Source organism: Squalius cephalus, assembly GCF_949319135.1.
Source record: "Squalius cephalus genome assembly, chromosome: 7".
Classification (NCBI taxonomy): Eukaryota; Metazoa; Chordata; class Actinopteri; order Cypriniformes; family Leuciscidae; genus Squalius; species Squalius cephalus.
In genome coordinates, this window is record NC_137128.1 from 46,957,163 (window position 1) to 46,964,662 (window position 7,500).

The window sequence follows — 7,500 nt, forward strand, 5'->3', positions numbered from 1 at the left end:
CCTTCTCCTCTTTTCTCCATCTCCTGCCTTTCTTCCTTCTTTTTATTCTTCTCCCTTTTCTTCTCCTTCTTGTTCTTTCTTCTTCTTCTCCTCCTCCTTGTTCTTCTCCTTCCTGTTATTTTCCTCCTTCTGTAAATCTCAGTGACATGCTGCACTTGAACTAGTTTGAGATGGAACATTGTATAGAACATTTAATGCAAAATACATTTTCCTGGCCAGTGTTTGAAACAATAGAAGAAATGCACTAAATAAATGATGAATTATGCATCTTAATTAATGTAAAATCACACTAGCAGCATCTTCAGGGTTCATGTCTCTGGATGTGGAGGATTTATATGAGACTCGGCCTCCGTGTGTCTGTCTCACAGCTGAGGATTGTGGGAGATGTTAAAGAACGAGGGTCTTCTACCTCTCATTAATTAGTTTCTCTCCTCAATACTGAATCAATCATAAGAGAGGCCGAATATGATGATTCTCCTGCCTGTAGATGTGTGTATGAGTCTTTAGAGGAACTAGTTAACGCCTGAAGACGTGGACGAGACCAAAGACTTGAGCTTGAGCTTCATTCACAGCGTGGTTGAGGAGGACATTCAAATGCATGGAATTATAACTGTAATTTAATTTATGCACTTTTTTGCATATTTTTTAACTAGTTGCTCAGGATATACTTCAAATGTTGACTTACTTGAAGAAGAAAAAACTGCAAAAATGATGTTCTTCCTCAGTGTTTCTGTCACGTTTTCCAGCACAAATATCTAAACATTCTTAAATCAAGATACATTTAATGGAGAAGAAGCAAAATGACTGAAGATATTACGTCTTCTTTGAAGAATGCATTAAACTTACTTGAGTTTGTGCTTATAAAAATAACAAATATCTGCTAATGGAGTCTTAATTTAGAGGGAAAACAACATTGTTTTTCTGACCCCATTGGCAGATATGTGTTCTTGTTTTTTTTTTAATGGAAAATAAGATTATAATAAATAAATAAAACATTAATTTAAATTAATTAATTTAAATAACAAAATAAATAAATAATACATCGTTATAAATAATAAATCTACAGTACAGTGCAGTTATACTACAGTGAGTAGAAAAATGTAATAATGTAACAAAATAGAAAGTAAATATTGTCCAAATACAATAATATTAATTTTTACAGTATAAATTTGTTTTTATACATGAAAATACAGTATATAGCTGCATTTTGAATTTTGGGATGGGATGGGATGGGGGGGGTCTTTCGCATGAAAATGTATATTTAACACATGTTTTCAGACATCATCATCTGAGACTATGAAGTGTTTTACCCTAAAGTCACATGACTCTCTTACTCTGCTCCATTTACGAACCTAATTTGATTGCATTTCTGCAGATCCATTTGGAGACGTTTTCACACGGCCTATTAAGAAATCCAGAATATTCGTCTCTCAAGATCAAAAGCGGCGAAATTCGTACTTTTTTCCTAATGAAGCCTCGTCTGGAATGTTATTTGTTTTTACAGGCTCATTAACTGAATTAAGTGTTCTGCATACAGTAATACCGCGCTTCATCCCCCCTGCGGATGGAAAACATCCCTCCTGTTGTTCAGAGAGACGTTTATTCTGTCATAAAGACTGAAGGACGGCAGGAATTAAATCAGAACTTCAATCACATCAGCTAAAGATGTCGTCCCGCGGGAAACAGCCATTACCATGATGCCACAACATCACGCTAATTGCGTTTGCAACTTTGTGCGAATGTTTGTGATGTCAGAGGGAAAGTCAAACGGGACAGAAAAGACACGGTTATATGATTATAGGTCAGCGCTCAAGATAATAGTGTCCTTCTACATCAGCGGAGACAATCTGACGATAAAACACACCTGTTCAGTCTGATAAATATAACAAGCTATTGGGTGAAAGTCACATTTATCAGTGGTGAAAATCCAGCTTTTAATGTTGTTTATGTGTCTATGTGGTGTTTTTAATCTGCTTTAAGACAAAGCATGTGTAAATTCATAAGTCGACAGCATTGCTGAGTATTTCCTCCTTAAAACTGCAGTGAACCAAAGACAGTCTCAAAAACACGCTTTGAAATCGCTGGTGTTTCTGACGTCACAAACTACCTTGTAACCAATCAGATCAACGTGTGATCGTCAACCAGTGGATCTCTGAGCTGAGTGAGTGAGTGGAGGCGGGGCTTATTTGCATATTCGTAGATACGCGCATACTAAATGAGGCGTGGTGTCGAGTTACAGTCAAGATATTTTAAGACATGACGAATTCTTTTCACGGAAACAAACATTTAAATGTAATTTTGGTCAAAGATGAGTTTTAAGGGATAAAATGATGGACTACATGAGGACTTTAAAGGGATAGTTCACCCAAAAATTTAAATTAACCCATGATTTACTCACCCTCAAGTCATCCTAGGTGTAAATGACTTTCTTTTTTCAGCCGAACACAGTCAGAGTTTTATTAAATAATATCCTGGCTCTATCCATCTTTATAATGGGAGTGAATGGTACCTGAGATTTTGAAGCCCAAAAAAGTGCATCCATCCATCATAAAAGTAATCCATACGACTCCAGGGGTAAATAACGGCCTAATAAAAGAGAAGCCATGCATTTTTGTTAGAAAAATATCCATATTTATAACTTCATAAACTGCTATTTGTGTATGGAGCAGATGAAATATATAATTTATCATTTAGACTCATTAAAATGATTTAAAGGCTGAAATGTGAGGTTTATCATATTAATAATAATTTGTCCCCGGCATTACACGTATGGAATTGTTTTGAAAAATTCTGATGTTGAAAAATATCTTGTTACAATGAGAAACATTTATGCGTATGACATATGCTTTATTAATCTTGATTGTGGTAAATAAAGTTTAAGTTTACCACAGTTATAGTTAACAGCATATGGATCTTCTGGCGTCTCTGTGGTTTTGTTGCAGTAATAATCCTGTGTTTGTGATTCACACATGTATTTACTACTGTATAACCTGTGAATCAGTGGGCGGGGCTAAAGAGGTGATGATGTAGAAGTGGGCGTCGACATTCTTCTGCAGAGGCGGTCTTTCGCTGCTCTATGACATCATAATGTGACAAAATCCAAAACGAGTTGTTTTCTGAGCTTGGCTTCAATAAAAGCGGTTTTTGGACTGAGTTCTGAAACTTATGATATTTTTATAGCACAATAACCTCTGATATGCTCAAAAGATCAAGGAAAATTTGGTTTCTCAATCCATGACCCCTTTAATATCACTGAGATCAGTATTATTTTAGTTTTATTAATATTATTTTAAATTAGAATTTTAATTTAATTAAATTTTTAGTTTATTAGGTTTTTTTATTTGATTTTTATTGCTGTTTAGGTTTAATTTAGTTTTATTTCAGTTTTATTTCAGTTTTGGTTTTTATTTATTTCCAGTTAATAATTTTAGAGTTCAACTTCAACTTATTTCAGTTTATTACCAAGGCAACATTTATTAATTTTCATTTAGTTCGATTTTTTAAGCTAATATTTATATTTAATTTAATTTTAGCTTTATTTCTATTAACATATATATATTTTTTTAAAGTTTTAGTCCATGATAATAATACCAGTTAGAAACTAATATAGTTTTTATTAATATTTTGAGTTTTATAAAGGTGGGCGTCGACCTTCTTCTGCAGAGGCGGTCTTTTACTGCTCTATGATGTCATAATCGTGACAAAATCCAAAACGAGTTGTTTTCTGAGCTTGGCTTCAATAAAAGCTGTTTTTGGACTGAGTTCTGACACTTATGATATTTTTATAGCACAATAACCTCTGATATGCTCAAAAGATCAAGGAAAATTTGGCTTCTCAATCCATGACCCCTTTAATATCACTGAGATCAGTATTATTTTAGTTTTATTAATATTATTTTAAATTAGAATTTTAATTTAATTAAATTTTTAGTTATTTTGTTTTGTGCTTTTGTCATTTTATTAGGTTTTTTTAATTTGATTTTTATTGCTTTTTAGGTTTAATTTAGTTTTATTTCAGTTTTATTTCAGTTTTGGTTTCTATTTATTTCCAGTTAATAATTTTAGAGTTCAACTTCAACTTATTTCAGTTTATTACCAAGGCAACATTTATTAATTTTCATTTAGTTCGATTTTTTAAGCTAATATTTATATTTAATTTAATTTTGGCTTTATTTCTATTAACATATATATTTTTTAAAAGTTTTAGTCCATGATAATAATACCAGTTAGAAACTAATATAGTTTTTATTAATATATTGAGTTTTATAAAGGTGGGCGTCGACCTTCTTCCGCAGAGGCGGTCTTTCACTGCTCTATGATGTCATAATCGTGACAAAATCCAAAACAAGTTGTTTTCTGAGCTTCAATAAAAGCTGTTTTTGGACTGAGTTCTGAAACTTATGATATTTTTATAGTACAATAACCTCTGATATGTTAAAAGATCAAGGAAAACTTGACTTCTCAATCCATGACCCCTTTAACAATACCATGATAACCGTGATGATTTCGGTCACTGTAATCGTGATATGAAAGGTCTAATCCCTGATCACTGCCGTCCTGCACTTTTTCCTGTTTAAAAATCCCGTTTCTCTGGGAAACACACGCCACGTTGAATTAATTAAACGTGTTTCCGGTGGCATTTCATGGTGACTTTACGGCACGGGCTGATGGTGTTACGCGTCTCCACAGATAATGTCATTAAGATGTTGTGGGATGTGTGTGAGAACGGATGAACTCATCATGAAACGCGCGGATCTGACTGTTCCCCGGCCAATTAGCTCTCGGCTAAAGTACACCGTCCTCGAGAAATATATTTTTTCTCCTCAGAGTTTATGAAAGTTCTTCAGCTTTCATTTACAAGACAGACAGATGGAATAAAGTTTTTTTCCCCTTCCTCATTGTTCGAGTCAGACAAAAGCAGCTCCAGCTCCATCACTCGTATTTTTCCTGCCTTTTCTTTCCTTCTTTCTTGCATGGGGAAAATTGAGCTCGGGCCACGGCTCCTCACGAACTCTCACAGCGAGAGCGTTTTTGATTGGTGCCACAATGTGAGAATTGGCTTGTCTACATTGACATTTGAGAGCCGCCGCCGGGCCCGCGACCTCGCGAGTTTTATTAGCAAATGAGACCTGGAGGGCTTGAGTTTAAAGAGCGGCCCCTTCGTTCCGATTTCAACCACATAATGATTTTCACAGGGTTCAGGACCTGAATGAGAACAGAATAATGAGCGCCAGTCATTACTGGAATTACAACCCCGCTCACACCGTCGCTCGGAGCGTATAATGAGTGTAATGCCTATAGACTTTGATGATTAGCGTCAGACGGTTTGGTGTCTGTGGAGGAACTGATGCGCGTCAAGAGGAGTTATGATCAGGGTTACTATTGTTCATTTAAACTGTGTGTGTGTGTGTGTGTGTGTGTGTGTGTGTGTGTGTGTGTGTGTACATATTTTCATTACTTGAAATAAAGAAAACATTAAATATATTGGTATATAATATATAAAAATTTATATTATATATGTAAAATAATATATATCTATAAAATATGTATATAAATATTTAAGCATATATATATATATATTATTTGCATTACTTGAAATAAAATAAACATTAAATAAATTGGTATATAATATAATATAATATATAAAAATGTATATATAATATTTGTAAATTAATATATCTATATAAAATATATATATATATGAAGAGTTCAGATGCAAAAGCCTCTAAGTGCCATCTGAAATTTTCTTCTAGAATGATCATTTTTATCAAGCTTGCATATTTAAGTTCAATAATTTCACTTAAATGGCAATGCAAATTACCTATTAATTGTCATTTAAGTGAAATTACTGAACTTAAATATACAAGCTTTATAAAAATGATCATTCTAGAAGAAAATTTAAGATGGCACTTAGAGGCTTTTGCATCTGAACTCTTCATATATACATATTTAAGCATATATATATATATATATATATATATTCATTATTTGAAATAAAGTAAACATTAAATATATTGGTATATAATATATAAAAATTTATATAATATATGTAAAATAATATATATCTATAAAATATGTATATAAATATTTAAGCATATATATATATATATATATATATATATATATATATATATATATATATATATATATTATTTTCATTACTTGAAATAAAATAAACATTAAATAAATTGGTAATATATAAAAATGTATATTATATATGTAAAATAATATATATCTATAAAATATGTATATAAATATTTAAGCATATATATATATATTATTTTCATTACTTGAAATAAAATAAACATTAAATAAATTGTTATATAATATAATATAATATATAAAAATGTATATATAATATTTGTAAATTAATATATCTATATAAAATATATATATATACATATTTAAGCATATATATATATATATATATATATATATATATATATATATATATATATATATATATATATATTCATTATTTAAAATAAAGTAAACATTAAATATATTGGTATATAATATATAAAAATGTATATAATATATGTAAAATAATGTATATCTATAAAATATGTATATAAATATTTAAGCATATATATATATATATATATATATATATATATATATATATATATATATATATATATATATATAATTTGCATTACTTGAAATAAAATAAACATTAAATAAATTGTTATATAATATAATATAATATATAAAAATGTATATATAATATTTGTAAATTAATATATCTATATAAAATATATATATATACATATTTAAGCATATATATATATATATATATATATATATATATATATATATATATATATTCATTACTTGAAATAAAATAAACATTAAAATAAAATAGGAATATAATATAAATTACTAAAATATAATATATTAATGTATATATAATAATGTATATGTTAAATAAATGTCATTTGTTTTAAATAGGTTTTTGTTTTTATTTTTAAATCATTCATTTTAATTTGTTACATTTTTATGATTTAATTATTAACTTTTTATCAACTCCCTGCAGTTTCTTCACAAACCGTGCTTTAAGTTTGATCAATTTCATTTAATAAATAAAGATAATTTAATAATTATAAACATTGTTTAGTTGAATAAATTAAAATGAACTAATTCATATTTATTTATTTAGCTTTTGCCAATCTTAATGCAATACACAAGACTTTTATAATATAGATATGCATATGAATCATGCATCAGCATGTAGCGGAGTACCATGGTATCTGACAGCATTACCATAGTAAAACTACAGTGCTTGTTTATGTATTATTTTAGGATTCAGTAAGCGTGCAGAAGCAAGTTCATCAGAATGTTTGATTTGAAACCGCATTTATGAAATCAGACGGACGGATCACTGTAACCTGAATCATAACTGTTCTGGTTAATAATACAGATGCGTTTATTTTAGGCTGCGCTGTCTCTCATTATGAAGAAATGTGGAACTTCTCCTCATAATAATGTTGTGTGATGCCC

At 29.7% G+C, this 7,500-nt stretch overlaps 1 protein-coding gene across 7 annotated transcripts in view; it reads left to right on the forward strand.

Annotated features, from left to right (window-relative positions):
- LOC307161964 (receptor-type tyrosine-protein phosphatase mu) overlaps nt 1-7,500 on the forward strand; it is a 286,290-nt gene that overhangs the window by 108,656 nt on the left and 170,134 nt on the right. The gene's annotated exons all lie outside the window — the stretch shown is intronic.